Raw genomic sequence first — 17,357 nt, 5'->3', positions numbered from 1 at the left:
GAGGCCACGATCTTAGTTTTCTGCATGTTGAGCTTTAAGCCAACTTTTTTAGTCTCCTCTTTCACTTTCGTCAAGAGGCTCTTTAGTTCTTCTTCACTTTCTGCCATAAGGGCGGTGTCATCTGCATATCTGAGGTTATTGATATTTCTCCCAGCAGTCTTGATTCCAGCTTGTGTTTCTTCCAGCCCAGCATTTCTCATGATGTACTCTGCATATAAGTTAAATAAGCAGGGTGACAATATACAGCCTTGACGTACTCCTTTTCCTATTTGGAACCAGTCTGTTGTTCCATGTCCAGTTCTAACTGTTGCTTCCTGACCTGCATACAGGTTTCTCAACAGACAGGTCAGATGGTCTGGTATTCCCATCTCTTTCAGAATTTTCCACAGTTTATTGTGATCCACACAGTCAAAGGCTTTGGCATAGTCAATAAAGCAGAAATAGATGTTTTTCTGGAACTCTCTTGCTTTTTTGATGATCCAGAGGATGTTGGCAATTTGATCTCTGGTTCCTAACTAAATTTATGCAATATGCATATGCATATGCATATATGAAATCATCATGTATATCTGAAATTATAATTATATTATAAATCCAAAATACTACCAACCAAAATGCTACTAATATAATATAAATATTATAATATATAATAACATATAATGTATAATTAATATTATATATATTATTAATATATTAATATATAATTAATATTAATTATAGTATATATTATTATTACTATAGATATATGTATTATATATAATATATGATATATGTTATATATATTATATACTATATACTATATATTTTATATAAATATATTATATATAATTAAATATATATATTTAAATATATATTATATATAATATAGAATATAATATATGTGCTAAGTCGCTTCAGTCATGTCCGACTCTGTGCGACCCCACAGATGGCAGCCCACCAGGCTCTGCCATCCCTGGGATTCTCCAGGCAAGAACATTGGAGTGGGTTGCCATTTCCTTCTCCAGTGCATGAAAGTGAAAAGTGAAAGTGAAGTCGCTCAGTCATGTCTGACTCTTCACGACCCCATGGGCTGCAGCCTACCAGGCTCCTCCGTCCATGGGGTTTCCCAGGCAAGAGTACTGGAGTGGGGTGCCATTGCCTTCTCCATAATATATATAATATACATATAATAATATAATAATTATATAATATATAATATAATAATATATTATGTTATATAATATAATATATATTATAATATTTATAATAATATATAATATTTTATTATAATAATACAGTATTATGTGTCAAATATATCTCAATAAAATTTGAAAAAAGACATACACAGAGAGTTCACAGAAAAAGATACACTAATTGTACTTAAATGTATGAAAAGATGTTCCGTTTCATTCAAAATAACAGGAATGGACATTAAAATTACACTGAAGTACTATTTCTTTCCTTTCAGGCCAGTAAAAATTCAAAAGTTTGGCAACACTCTCTGCTGGGGAGGCTATGGGGAAGCAGGCATTCTCCTACCCTCCACATGGGAATGCAAAGTGTAAGAACTGAAGGGAGGAGGATCTGGCAATACCTAACTAATAAAGCTACAGGGGCACCTAACCTTTGATCTAGCAATTCCATTTCTAGATATTTACTCTGAAGATATAAGTTCATAATATAAAATAATAGATGCACAGGGTTATTTTATTCATTAAGGCTGTTATTTAAAAAAGAAAATGTTTGAGAAAAGGGAAGAAGTAACAGATTTGCACATTAAATATACATAAATATATGTGACTCAGACAGTAAAGAATCTGCCTGCAATGTAGGAGATCTGGGTTCGATCCCTGGGTCGGGAAGATCCCTGGAGAAGGAAATGGCAACCCACTCCAGTATTCTCGCCTGGAGAATTCCATGGACAGAGGAGCCGTGGGGCCGCAAAGAGTCAAACGTGACTGAGCAACTTCACACATTTTCATTCTTCATATTTAATTATACAAAAAGAAAATTAGGAAAGATAACCAGAAACTAAGATACAGATGGAAGTAGACTTCTCTAAGTATGTTTTTACATTTTTTATTTTTTTCTTGAAAGGTAGATTATGTAAATTTTTAAAAAATTTTATTTACTTATTGTTGGCTATGCTGGGTCTTTGTTGTAGTGTGGGTCCTTCTCTAGCTGCAGAAAGCACAGGCTACTTTTCGTTTCAGTGTGTGGGTTTCTCATTGAGGTGGCTTCTCTTGTTGCGGAGAACAGACTCTAGGGTGCTCGGACCTCAGCAGTTGGGTCACGTGGGCTCAATAGCTGGCTCCTGGGCTCTAGAGCACAGGCTCAATAGTTGTGTGCAGCACGTGGGATCTTTCCATATCAGGGATTGAACTAGTGTCTCCTGCATTCTTTACCACTGAGCCACCTGTGAAGTCCCACAGTTTTGATTTTTGAACTATGTAAATATTTTACATACTAAGTTAAATAAAAATGTATATAAAAAGTAAATGTATAATAGATTGCAAACAGAAAAAAAATAAGCCAAACTATGTGTTAGATTTATAACAATCATACAAAGAAAAGAATTAAGTCAAGTAGCTTTTAAATACAGTGTTTTGACTATAAACTCTTAATGGTGTATATCGTATAGACAAGAGAACCACTAAGTATACATAGCAGGTTATATGTTGTTAATGGTGTTTTAAGTTTACAATTCTTTTTGCTTCTGCTGCTGCTGCTGCTGCTAAGTCACTTCAGTCGTGTCCAACTCTGTGTGACCCCATAGATGGCAGCCCACCAGGCTCCCTCATCCCTGGGTTTCTCCAGGCAAGAACACTGGAGTGAGTTGCCATTTCCTTCTCCAATGCATGACAGTGAAAGTGAAGTCACTCAGTCGTGTCCAACTCTTAGCGACCCCATGGACTGCAGCCTACCAGGCTCCTCCGTCCATGGGATTTTCCAGGCAAGAGGACCGGAGTGTGTTCCTATTGCCTTCTCTGACAATTCTTTTTGAGTGTAGAGCAACTGAATATACACCCTTACATTGGGAAACACATTTCTAACTATGAGAGAAAGAAGAAACAAATCACAGAATAGAGAACGGTGAGGCAGAACCCTGTGGTTTTAGCTTGCTTACTGCAGGTATCTGCATGAACTCACTATTCAAATATAAATATAAAAACAGGTTCAAGGAAATTTCCCAGAATGCAGTTAGAAAGATTAAGAAATTTAAAACATAAAAGGCAAATGAGAGGATGAACAGGAAGTACTTCATGAAGTATAATTACTTTAGCCAAGCAAAACTTGTGTCCCCCTAATATGTCTTGTAATTACCAGCATGCTCCTCTTTATTCCCACTAAACTGTTTGCTCCCTGGGAGTGAGGATGAACTACACCTTTCATAAAAACACAGTACCTTTTTTCATTGGCAACAACATGAATGGACATGGAGAGTATTATGCTAAGTGAAATAAACCAGACAAAGACAATAACTGTGCGTTATCACTTATATGTGCAATCTAAAAAATGAAACTAATGAATATAATAAAAAGAAGCTGACAGATATAGAGAACAAACTACTAGCTACCAAAGGCATATAGGAGGGAATTAATTAAGAAGTACAAACTATTAGGTATAAACTAAGCTACAATGAGGGGTACAAATACAAGCAATGCCTGTGTTTATCTCCTGACTGTGCAGAACGTGGTGATCAGAGTGGAGATAGCTCAGGTAACAGAACAAGTGACCTGTTTCCAGGTATGTTCCCCTCTTGTCTTTCCACCATCATAGGTTCACCCACCTGGATTCTGTCACTATTTTTTAAGCTCTTCAATAAAGTATAAATTGTGGCTCAAATGGTAAAGAATCTACCTGCAATGTGGGAGACCCAAGTTTGATCCCTAGGTCGGTAAGAGTCCCTGAAGGAGGGAATGGCAACCCATTCCAGTATTCTTGCCTGGAAAATTTCAAGACAGGGGAGCCTGGTGAGCTACAGTCCATGGGATCACAAAGAGCCGGACACAACTGAGACATTGACACACACAATGAAGGGAGGGGTACAAAGGGGTAGGGAATTAAGAGGTACAAACTATTTGGTATAGAACAAGCTACAAGGCGGAGAAGGCAATGGCACCCCACTCCAGTACTCTTGCCTGGAAAATCCCATGGACAGAGGAGCCTGGTAGGCTACAGTCCATGGGGTCGCTAAGAGTCAGACACACCTGAGCGACTTCACTTCCACTTTTCCCTTTCATGCACTGGAGAAGGAAATGGCAACCCACTCCAGTATTCTTGCCTGGAGAATCCCAGGGACGGCGGAGTCTGGGGGGCTGCCATCTATGGGGTCGCACAGAGTGGGACACGACTGAAGCGACTTAGCAGCAGCGGCAGCAGCAGCAAGCTACAAGGATATACTGTACAATGTGGGGAATACAGCCAATATTTTAAAATAACTATGAATGGAATATAACCTTTAAAAATCATGAATCACCATTTTGCAAACCTATAACATAATACTGTACAACAATTATACTTCAGTGAAATAGAATAAACATGAATAAAACACAAATGTTTTAAATAAAAAAAGGCAAATGAGGGAATGAACAGGAAGTACTTTATAAGTATAATTACTTTACTTGAGCAAAGCGTGGTGTTTTTCACTCATTATGGAAATCATTTCTGGAAACGTGATGAACTCAGCTGATGTGAACATCTTTCCTGCTCCAAATTCACGGAAATGTTGTGTTAAATATGATCCAAAAGTTTTTAAAAAGCCAAATTTGAAAAAACAAAGGGAAATCCATAGGTAACAGAAAACAGAGAGAAAACTCAAAGCCAGTGTTGTAATCTCACAACTGTGGCCAAAAGCCTATTAGACCTAGCTCAAAACCCCTAGGGCTGAGATTTTTTTTACGTGAGAGGATGACTTTGTGTCACAAGGCAGAGAACTGGAATTAGTACCCTGCATAAAGAGTAAGGGTTCTAGAAGGGGTGCCTCCTCCATGAAAAAGGGATTAGAAAAAATCCTCTTATTAGCAAAGGAAGTGGCAAAAATAGTCATTTATCTGAAGCTCTGGGTGGAGACTAAAGCTTTTTCCATGAGAAATCAAACACTGAGTCATGTGCCATGCTGATGAGGGTACCAAATTTATAAATCATGTACTATGCAAGCTAATAAATTCATATAAAAATTAATGCTAGCAGAAGTAGACACAAAATGGCTCTGCAGTGAATTTCCACACTCACAAAACAAACATTTAATGAAAGAGAATGCATAGCATTTGCCTTGAAGGAGAATCCTCAAAACAAAAACCAGGGAAACTGATATTCCAAGAACTTGGATTAATAGAAAAATATAAAAGAGACCATAAAATAAACATAATTAAAATCTTTAAAAGAAAAAGAGGTAGAAACCATAGTGAAAAAATACAACATCATGAAAAACGAATAACAATTGTGAAAAAGAACCAAACAGAAATTCTAGAAATCAGAATTTTAACTAACAAAATTAAATACTCAGAGTATGCTGAACAACAGATTCAGCTAAAGAGAAAGACAGTGAACTGGAAGACAGCTCTGAGGGAACTACCCAGAATGCAACAAAAAAAAGCTTGAAAAAACAAAAATATCCAACAAAAGTCAACACACATGAAGAAGGATAAGCAGATTCAACATACGTTCAAAAGAAGCAGGATTAGGAGAGATTAGAGCGAAAGGGAGCAGATACTCTTGGGTGTCTACACAGAAACCACCTTCAGGTTTTTTTTTCCTTACTAGCAGACCTCTGACTTTGTTTCAGTGTCCAATCCTCCTCCAAGTGACTCAGAGAAGGTTGATAGATACCTGGTTCTGAAAGTTAGGTATTGAGTGGTCTAAACTAATCGTTGTTCTCCCTTTCTTCTTAAAAGTCAGTGGATATCTGGGAAAAGCTGCTTTGGTCTCACAAAGACCTTAGAAGAGAAGTCTTTTCTTAATGGCCAAGAGAGCAGAGCTGTGACAGCCACTTTGGTATTATTACAGCTGCTGGGCCAATATGCTGAGCATGGCAAATAAGAAAGGCTTGATCTGGAATTGTTTAATCAACAAATCCTGAAGTCATCTTCACCTTGGCTTCTAATTATGCAAAGTAATACAATTGTAAAAATTATTTTTAAAGCTATTTTCAGTTAGGTTTCTGTTAGTTGATTCAAAAGCATCCAACTTACATTAGGGTAGATAGACACTGTCTACCTTAAGGTTGATGTATTATTTAGAGGTTTAATTGAACATTTTCTAGAATTAAAGAAACACATGAGTCCTTAGAACAAAAGAGCATATCAAGTTCTAAGGATAAATTAGAAAAAGTTTACATCAAGGAACATCGCAGTGAAAAATGACACCAAGATACAGAGAAAATGGTAAAAAGCAAATTTCCCTATAAAGAAGTAATAATTAGATAAACAGCAGACTCTTCTTTTGAAGAAAACAGAAAATAGAGGCCATAAAACAGTGGAATAATCACAGAAGTGCTAAAGAAAAGAACTCTTGCCTTATGGTTCTATAATACCATTCAAGAGGGGGCACAATATTCTTTTGAGGCAAACAGAGACTGAATGTTTACTGATCATTCCTTATTTGAATGATCCCTTTAAAAATACATTTCATGAAGGAAACTGAATCCAGAAATAAGGGGTAGGGTATAAGAATCAACTGTTAGAACGGAAAATGGTAAATACATGGATGAATCTAAAATAAGAACAGCAAAAAGATGAAATTTAAATTTAAAAAGTTAAACATCAAAACCAAGTTTTATAAAAATAACTAACTTTGGAGCTTTAAAACCAAGATTAAATTAAAACTCTAAGCAAAATGGAAGCTCTTAAAGGTATGATTGGACTAAAAATATTCCTAACAAGTTAGTTTATACTCAGGCCAGAGACTTGGTTATGGCTGTTTCCCAACACCTGGACAAGTGCCTGGCACATAGTAGGTACATCAGTAATTATTTGTTGATAAATGACTAACCTTCAAAAGTTTGTCATTGTTAAGTCAAATATGAGTGTGAGCATAACAAATGTAGCCACTAAAAAAGTAAAAATAGGATGTTAAAGCTTCCAATCCACAAGATGGGTGGAAAAAAGGAGAAAGTACTGTTTGACATGGTTCCTCTACAGTGGCCCTATTAGCAGGGACACTAGTGAACTGCAGAATCAGAGGATCCAGGGTTGGCTGCTGTCCTTGAGATCATCTGGTCCAGTCCTCCCCAGAAGGCAGAAGGGGAATGTGGTCAAGAGCTGCCCACCCAGGAAAATCCAAAACCCTAGCCTCTGGCACAAGCCCCAGCAAATCCCCCAGGGGTATACTTTAACAAGACAGAGGATTTGGAATATCCCAGCCAGGGAAGGCTTCCTGGCAGGCGACCAGCCTACTCAGGGCTCAACAAGCCAGATGGAAGCGAATTCAACAGTGACTCACGTCACCACTCTCCTGGCCAGTGATGCTGCCAGAAACAAAGGCATTTCAGACTCCCACTCTCCCTACGTCCTGCCTTGAGCATTTCAATCACCTTGGGCTGCAACTCCAAGAAACAATATGACTAGAACACAACTGAGGTTTGAATAAACGTATCAGAGATTATTCCAGTCCACAAGCCACTACAAGGAAAAGCTAGCCCACTCAGCACGTCACCAAGAAAGGCTGGATGTGTCCTTGTCTTTACTGACATGGCTCCAAGCATCACAGTCAGTCCTCTTTGGGAACTGCCTTTGATTTTCTTGAATATTCCCAGAGACAGTGGCTTGTCTGTTGGGTTAGATTACTTACAACAACCTCAAATCATTCAAAGCCAAATCTTGTCACTAGAGGGAGAGTTCAATAACCTTCTGGGTTAATAAACAAGGCCAACAGTGTAGGATATTGAGACAGGTATCTATAGTGTTTTATAAACCAGCCTGCATGCTAATTCCCAAGAAATAATTCTAGAAATTCTTGCACTGCAAAAACAGAATTACTACAATATAAAGGTGGATTCTCTCGCTTTCCCTTATTTAATTGGATAAATTCAGATAAGTTCTGGTTCCACCTCATATTCCTTCTTAGAATTCTGATTTTCATCAACGTACAGTGGACTTTTTTCCTGCTGTTTCCCTGTACTTGTTAGAGATTGTATGGCATGGTGGTTAAATGTACAGACTCTAAAGACTACCTAGGTTTGAGGCCCAGCTCCTGTAAGAAAGAATATTATCTTTCTGAGGGGCTTAAGAATCCATCTTCCAATGCAGGGGATGTGGATTCCCTGGTTGGGGAACTAAGAACACATATGCTGCAGGGCAATTAAGCCCATGCGCTACAATGAGAGAAGCCTGTGAGGTCTGGAGCCTGTGTTCCACAACACAAGAAGTCCACACACCGCAAGTAGAGAAGACTGTACACTACAGTGAAGAGCCCCTGTGCCACAATGAAGACAGCACAGCCATAATAAAAGAAAAAAATTAAATATAAAGAAATTTTTAAAAGAACATTATCTTCCTCTCCAAATAATTGTGAGGACCAAGTGAGTTTATTTATATCAAGCACCTAGGACAGGATCTGGCACACAGTGAGCCTTCACTTCATATTATGGTTTCCACTTGAAGAGTTCACCCTGATTTTACTTTGGGAAAGGACCTTCTTATGTTTTGAGGCCATGGTCACAGGACCTAGGACACTGGCTGGAACAACTGGAGGATGGACTAGCCTACCACTGTGGGCCCAGCATTGCAGCAGCTGGCCGTCTTGGACACTACAAGGAAAGAGCTCACAGACAAAAAAAGGTAAGAGAATGAGAACAAAAGGGAGAGAGAAAGAGGTACGAACACTGGGGCGAACACTGAATGAGTCCATTCACAAATGCTGATGAAATAACATGCGATTCTGAATCTTCTTGTTCTTCTCAGTTATATGACCCAGTGATTTTCTCCTTCACTTACGCCAATTTGACTAGGTTTCTGTCACTTGCAACTTGAAGAATCCTGACCGATACTATGATACACCATGATCTGATACAGCACATCAAGACTCCACCTCTCTGGACACCGATACCAGGAACCTTCCCTTTCTCAAGGTTAGGCCGACTCCTCAGGCACAGCTCTTGAGAACTTTTCTTCTTGTCACAGACCATGCCACAGACCTATGGACCCTAGTATCATGGAGTTTCTTCACATGGAAGCATAAATAAGTTTTTCACCTCCCAGGAGATCCGTGATACAGTCCACAAGCCACTACAAGGAAAAGGAGGCCTCATTCACCCCTAAAATGCCCACTACAAATGGGGCCATCAAAGGGACAGCCTGAGATTCCACAGGCCACAGGCCAAGGCTCAGGTGAGTGCTGTGAGATCATGCTAGACAGTAGGAGACAGACTCTTTGCACCTCTCTAACAAGGGTAATGGACATGACAAGATATACCTGACCTCTTCAAAAGTCTTCTCCAGAGGAAACAGTTTCTTCTAGGATCTCTTCTGATATCCTTAAACAAACACAACTGGGGCAGTGGCTCATTCTGTGGCCTCCCATTTTTATGAAGAGCTGAGCAGCCTAAAAGCTGGGACTGCCAGATGCCCTCTTCTAAAGAAATCAAATGCCAATAGGTAGGTGTACGATAGGTTCAAATAAACAACCCTCCAGGTGAGGAAATGTTTCCAAACACCACTTTAAATAAACTCAAGTGAAATCACTGTGATGTTATTTTGGCCATATTTTCAGGGGATCTTCAACTCAGCACCTCAAAGCATTTTACACATCAATCACCAACTGGAGCAGTTGAGGGGGTGGAGCTGGGGAAAATATTCAAATTAACAACCTTGTCTTCCACTAAGGTAACTAAGCTAGACAGTGAACCCCCACCCCCAACCCACCCACAAACCAGACCACACAACTTGTTGATAGCCAGAAAGAGATCCCAGGATCCCTGGGTCTCCTTCCCTGCATTCCTCTGTCCTTCCCTGGCACACACATGAAAGTTGTTCCAAAGACGGTGGGTTGATGACTTGACCTCTGCAGCCCCAGAGAGATGTGTCCACCCAGCCAGGCCAGGGTCTGTTACAATGCACAGTGTTTTGTTCTTGTCCCCACAAGGGCACCATAAACCTAGTAATTTCCTCATCCAAAACATCCCACTTCACCAGTAAAGCAGGTCTAAACCCTGGGCTGTTTGGGAGCATGCACCAGAAGATGGAAAAGAAGCTAGAGTCAGAACCCCAGTGACCCTGTGGTTCTTGTTTGAATCCTTGGTTTGCCAGTGATTCCAGACCTGGCTTTGGTCCCCTCTGTATATACATCAAACAACACCACCAACCTCAACAATTTCCTTGTAAGGATTGAAAGTCTGCAGTCTAGGGCTCTTCACTGACCATGACCCTCTCCACAAAGGTGTCAGCCATAACTCTGTCAGATGTCTTTCAAAAACTAAGCTCTTGCTTCTCAGCAAAAACATTTCCCAAGGCTCAGTACTTGATCCATTCCTTTCTCTCTATGCCCTTGAGAATCTTATCCATTTCCAAACTGTTCTTTAGTTATTATTAACTAATAATAATCAGTATCGGCAAAACAATGTGCAACAGACAATGTAATTTTACATACATCATTTCATCTCTGGAATAACTTTTAGAGGTAGGGATTACTCTTCACCCTGTTTCAGAGAAGCAGCACAACATACGGTTAAGAACATGATATGAACTAGAGAGCCTGGGTTCAAATCCCAGCTCCACTACTTACTGGTTCTACAATCTTGACATGTTATCTAACCTCTCTGGGCATCAGTTCCCCACTCTGTCAAACGGAGATAATACTCCTTGCTCAGGAATAAGTATCTCATATGGTTGATGGACAAAAATCAATGAGTTAATATTTGTAGAGTGCTTAAAATAGAATTTGGCACCACATAAGTGTTTGTTAAATGAATAAAATGGGGAAATTGAGGCTCAGAAAGGTTAAGTGCCCAGTTCAAGAGAATATTTGATAACAGTGTTCCAACTTGGTCCTATGGCTATGAGACTACTTTCAATTTATCTACTCACCACAGCAGGTAAGATTCAACATGGTGTGGTCTCGTCTAAATTCCAGTCTTTCACCCACCAACCCCTTTAAGTACATTCTGCTCCAGCCAGCTATGCTTACATGCTGCCATTTCCAATTTGCTCTGGCTTCTGCCTCTAGTTGGAATGCTCTCCCTGCTTGCAGAATGAATTAATAAAGATTTATGAATTCTAAAATGTGTTACTGATCTATTGGTCTAATAACTTGATTGAAAGAGAGAAAGAAATAAATAAACATGGGGGGGTGAGGCTTTAAAAATATACAAAAATATACCAAGTCACAACCTCAAATTTGACAATGATTTCTTGGATATGATGCCAAAGGTACAAGCACAAAAGAAAAAACTGACAAACTGAACTTTATGAAAATTTTAAAAATTTGTATATCAAAAGATACCAGGGACAGAGCAACACACAGATTGAGAAAATATTTGCAGATCATATATATGACTAGAAATTAATATTCAGCATATATTAAGAACTCCTGAAATTCAACAACAAAAAACTCTATATCCAAAAAAGATACATGAATAGCCAATAACCACATGAAAAGACGCTCAACTTCACTGATCCTTAGGAAAAGCAAAGCAAAACTATGAGGTATCACTTCACACTCATTAGAATGGCTACCATCCAAAACAAAACCTAGAAAATAGTAAGTGTTGGTGAGGATGTGGAGAATTTGGAACCCTTGTAGACTGTTGACGGGAATGTAAAATGGTACAGCTATTGTGGAAAACAGTACAGCAATTTCTCAAAAAATTAAACATAGAATTACCATATGATCCAGCAATTCTGCTTCTGGATATATACCCCAAACAACTGAAAGAAGATCTCAAAGAGAGGGACTCCCCTGGTGGTCCAGTAGTTAAGAATCTGCCTGCCAATGAAGGGGACATGGGTTTGATCCCTGGTTTGGGAAGATCCCACATGCCATGAGGCAACTAAGCCCACAAGCCCTAAGCCTATGCTCTGTGACAAGAGAAGCCACCACCAGGAGAAGCCCACAGACCACAACTAGAGAAAGCCTGCACATAGCATGCACTGCAGCCCAAAATAAATATACAAACAAATAGAAAATGCGACTGACTGTAAAAAAGATCTCAGAGATATTTGTACACCATGGTTCATAGCAGCATTATTCATGGTAGCTAAAACGTGAAAGAAATCCAAGTGTCCACTGACTGTGAAACAAGAAGCATAATATGGTATATCCATATAAAAGAACATTATTCAGCCTTAAACAGGAAAGAAACTTTGACATACGCTACGACATGGATGAACTTTGAGAACATTATGCTAAGTGAAATAAACCAGTCACAGAAAGACAAATATTGTATGATTCTACTTGTATGAGGTACTTACTGCTAAGTTGCTTCAGTCATGTCCGACTCTGTGCGACCCCATAGACAGCAGCCCACCAGGCTCCGCCATCCCTGGGATTCTCCAGGAAAGAATACTGGAGTGGGTTGCCATTTTCTTCTCCAGTGCATGAAAGGGAAAAGTGAAAGTGAAGTCACTCAGTCGTGTCTGACTCTTAGCGACCCCATGGACTGTAGCCTACCAAGCTCCTCCATCCATGGGATTTTCCAGGCAAGAGTACTGGAGTGGGGTGCCATTGCCTTCTCCAGGGGATCTTCCCGACCCAGGGTTTGAACTCTGGTATCCTGCATTGCAGGCAGATGCTTTACCCTCTGAGCCACCAGGGAAGCCCCAAATACTACTGAACTGAGGTACTGAGGTACTTAAGAGCAGTCAAAATCATAGAGACGGAAAGTAGAATGGTGGTTACCAGAGGCTGGTAAGAGGGAGACAAGAGAGTTGTTTAATGGGTTTAGTTTTGCAAGATGAAAAGAGTTCTGGACATGGATGGTGATGATGACTGTACCATATAAATATACTAAATACTACTGAAAGAAAGTGAAAAGTGAAGTCACTCAGTCGTGTCTGACTCTTTGCGACCCTGTGGACTGTAGCCTACCAGGCTCTTCCATCTGTGGGATTCTCCAGGCAAGAATACTGGAGTGGGTAGCCATTTCCTTCTCCAGGGGATCTTCCCAACCCAGGGTTCGAACCCTGGTATCCTGCATTGCAGGCAGATGCTTTACCCTCTGAGCCACCAGGGAAGCCCCAAATACTACTGCACTGTACACTTAAAAATGGCTCAGATGATAAATTTTATGTCAGGTATATTTATTTTACAGCAATAAAAAAGTTGGAAAAAATATAGCAGGGTATCTTCTTTTTAACTTCTCTCCCCATGGTATTTAGAGAGTCATGAAATGAAGGAAGTCAGCCATCTTCACGGTGTCTCAACCACTGATGAATAAGAAAAGAACTTCAGAAAGTATATAGAGTAAACTCCTCCTGCAGTAGAGGAGGAAACACAAGCTATGTCTGCACCAGATTATTCCTCACTAGGGACTAGTCCAGCAGTGACTTCCAAGGTAAAATCACTGAGTAAAACAATTCATCATGTTGCACTGTCCCCAGATCACATGGTAAAGCAAACCTCACTTGTTGTTCATCAAGCTCCTCTGGTGCAGTTTTTGTTATGCATGTTAGAGAATGTGAGGAACACTCAGTACTAAGCCAAGGTGGACTCTGAGCCATGGACTGCTGAATTTTTTCAAAGGGCCGCTGGCCTCACTCCCAAGCCTTCCCCAGCAACACTGAAAGTGGTCATCATTGTCCTGTGTTTCCTGGCCAACACAGATGGGGAGGGTTCACTTCAGCCTCCCAGAAAATCCACAAACAACCAGCTGAAGTCATGACAAAGACAACAGAAAAGTCCTTTAGGAAAAGGGAGAGAAGGCAGTGGCGGGTTGACCACAGCTCTCTGGGGAGGCCTTAGCAGCCTGAAGGTCAAGCAAGACCTCACTACAGCCTGGACCACACTACTTCCCCAGGTAGAAGAGCAGAAATGCCAGCTTTCCCAGGGCAGGCTCAGGAAAGCCTCCACAGACACTGGCCGAAGGCCAGCCTGCCTGGAGCTGGGATCCCAGCAAATCCCAAAGGTCAGGCCTGCTCAAGCTTGGTCCAAGTCTACCTGATGATGCTGCCAGATGTGCCTGTGGTGATTCACACTGCAAATGGACCAAGGGTCTGGTTAGGAGCTGGTGCTCAGGCAGAGAGAAGCCAATACCACTCCCTGGAGTTCCTGCCTGGTTACTCAATATCTCTACTTGAATGGCACAGGTACCACAAGCCTAACGTGTCCAGAATCAGACTTCAAATCCTTTGCCCCTCAAATCTGCTCTTTCCATGTCTCTTCAACTCATGTGTGGTATCCTCATCCTTCCAGTTGCTCAGATCCTAAACTCTGAAGTCATTCCTGACTCCTCACTTTCTCTCATATCTCCTGCTTGATCCATTAGCAAATCTACTGGCTAATGGATCTACTTTTGAAATGTATCTAGTATTCAACTATGTCTTTCTATCTCTGCTACCATTACACTGGTCCAGGTTACGTTATGTCTTCTCTGCATTATTAAAATCGCTTTCTCACTAAAGAGAAAGCATCTGCATCCGCCATTGTTCCCATCCTCAACACAGCAACCAGAGTAAGCCTGTTAAAACAGAGGTCAAAACACATGAACAAGTCACTGCTTATTCAAAACCCCAAAAGTATTCCCCTATCACTTAGAATAGGCCCTGCATAATCTGGCTCTCCACTACTGGTCCAAATTCATAATAAAAATTACTTTTTTAACTGCCATTACTATTTATCAAACATATCAAGCATGTGTCCACCTCAGGGCCTTTGCACTTGTTGCTTCCTATGTCTGGCATGCCTTTATCCAAGGTATCTTTGTAGGGCGCTCTCTCACTTCCTTTCAGTCTTCAAGTCACCTTTTCAGCAAAACCTTCCCAATCCACACAACCTAACATTTCATACCCCTCTCTAACATTTCATGGCCCCATTCCCTTTCTTTACTTTTCCTCCTTACTGCACGTGTATGTACTCATTTACTTATCTTGTTAATGTCTCTCTCTTGGAGCATACAAGACAGTAAGAAATCTTGGGTCTGTACATTTTGGGGTCAGCACCTAGAACAGCATCTGGCAAATGACAGGTGCCCAATATATGTGATAAATGAAAATGTGAATTAACAATGGAACACTGGACATCTTTGCACACGAGGCGTTATCTTGCCTTTAAAGAATTATTTTTGCAGATGTAGCAAACACTATTTATTATCCAGTCAATAACAATCTTCCCCTTTTTCCTGTCAACAGATCCCTGACTTGATGTGGTATACTATTAGTTTGATGCAAAAGTAATTATGGTTTTTGCATTGTTAAAATGTATCATTTGATATTGAAATACATTCTAAATAATAGTCATGTTATACATCATTTTAATGTGCATTTATCTCTTTATTTTATTCTATTTTTTTGCTAATGACTTATCAGTTGCTGATGATTTTATTTTTATTTTAGACCATGGAACTGATGTTAGACAAAAAGCAAATTTGAAAGATTTTCTATTTGAGTTCAAAATGGGTCAAAAAGAGGCAGAGAAAACTCACAATATCAACAACACAGTTGGCCCAGGAACTGCTAATAAATGTACAGTGCAGTGGTGGTACAAGAAGTTTGGCAAAGGAGACAAGAGGCTTGAAGATGAGAAGCATAGTGGCCAGCCATCAGAAGTTGACAACAACCAATTGTTGTTGTCATCAAAGCTGATCCTCTTACAGCTACATGAGAAGTTGCCAAAGAACTCAATGTCAACCATTTTACACTTGTTCAGTATTTGAAGCAAATTGGAAAGGTGAAAGAGCTCAACAAGTGGGTGTCTCATGAGCTGTGCACGCAAGCTCAGTCGCTTCTTTCATATCCAACTCTGTGTGACCCTATGGACTTTAGCCTGCCAGGCTCCTCTGTCCCTGGGATTCTCCAGGGCAAGAATACTGGAGTGGATTGCCACGCCCTCCTCAAATGAGAAGGGGAATGGACCTCAAATCAAAAAAACTGTCATTTTTGAAGGGTCATCTTCTCTTATTCCACACAACAATGAACCATTTCTCTACTGGATTGTGATGTGCAATGAAACGTGGATTGTATACAACAACCAGCTCAGTGGTTGGACTGAGAAGCAGCTCCAAAGCACTTCCCAAAGCCAAACTTGCACCAAAAAAAGGTCATGGTCACTGTTTGGTGGTCTGCTGCCCATCTGATCCACTACAGCTTTCTGAATCCCAGAGAAACCATTACATCTGTTCAGCAAATTGATGAGATGCACTGAAAACTGCAGCCCCTGCAGCCAGCAGTGGTCAACAGAAAGGGCCCAGTTCTTCCCACAACAACACCCAGCTACAGGTCTCACAACCAATGCTTCAAAAGTTGAATGAATTGGGCTAGGAACTTTTGCCTCATTCACCATATTCACCTGACCTCTCACCAACTGACTACCACTTCTCCGAGCATCTCGACAACTTTTTGCAGGGAAGATGCAAAACATGTCTGTATAACTGAACCACTTTGCTATACGCCTGAAACTAACACAATACTGTAAATCAACTTCACTTCAATTTTTTAAAAAATGCACACACACACACACAAAAGAGTGAGAGAGACAGGGCCTCCAGTAACAATTTCCCCTTCAAAAATGCACCAAAACCCAAGCTGATCCTTGGAAATGCCTCATTCTAGAAACATGAGTTTTATGAGTTGCTGGGGTTTTATCACCTTAAAATGTCAAAACTCTGTATCAAGCCTTTAGGCAAAATTCATGAAAATCTATCACACATTTTCCTATATTTTAAAATAAGGTATACAGATCATAATGATTTTCATGATGACTCAAGATCATTAAATACCAAGATAAATGGAATTCTGACCTCAGATTTCAGTGCTAATGGAATGTTCTCTTTAGATATTTTAGAGAAGACTGATCAGCTTCCCAGTTACTCAGCTAGGGGGTTATCCCTGTGAGTCTTTATTATATGACTGAAAACACAGTGATTCCCTCAAGCTGGTAAGGGCAATGTGATTTCCTTCTATACTGGGTTGGCCAAAAAGTCTGTTCAGGTTTTTTCAAAACATCTTACAGAAAAACCTGAACTTAAAAAAAAACCACCTCTTTCTTTTAATCAATTTATTTATTTGGCTTAAAGAGATGGGAATACCAGACCACCTTACCTGCATACTAAGAAATCTGTATGCAGGTCAAGAAGCAACAATCACAACAGGACGTGAAACAACGAACTGGTTCACAATTGGGAAAGGAGTACATCAAGGCTGTACATGAACTGTGAACTTCCAGATGTTCAAGCTGGATTTAGAAAAGGCAGAGGAACCAGAGATCAAATTGCCAACATCCTTTGGATC

At 40.1% G+C, this 17,357-nt stretch overlaps 1 protein-coding gene across 11 annotated transcripts in view; it reads right to left on the bottom strand.

Moving 5' to 3' along the window:
* Positions 1-17,357, bottom strand: part of GPR161 (G protein-coupled receptor 161) — a 77,822-nt gene that overhangs the window by 38,081 nt on the left and 22,384 nt on the right. For 4 of the 11 annotated variants that reach the window (XR_014053378.1, XM_081489220.1, XM_081489217.1 and 1 more), the window contains exon 2: positions 12,387-12,503. The exons of 5 other annotated variants lie outside the window; for them this stretch is intronic. The gene's annotated coding sequence lies outside the window, so the exon portion shown is untranslated. The remainder of the gene's footprint in view (positions 1-12,386; positions 12,504-17,357) is intronic. 2 more of the 11 variants (XM_081489221.1, XM_081489215.1) reach the window with 1 other exon arrangement.

This window comes from Giraffa tippelskirchi, chromosome 5, assembly GCF_054371585.1.
Source record: "Giraffa tippelskirchi isolate mGirTip1 chromosome 5, T2T-mGirTip1v1.2.pri, whole genome shotgun sequence".
Taxonomy (NCBI): Eukaryota; Metazoa; Chordata; class Mammalia; order Artiodactyla; family Giraffidae; genus Giraffa; species Giraffa tippelskirchi.
The sequence above is the reverse complement of the archived record's forward strand: the minus strand, read 5'-3'. Positions and strand labels throughout refer to the sequence as shown.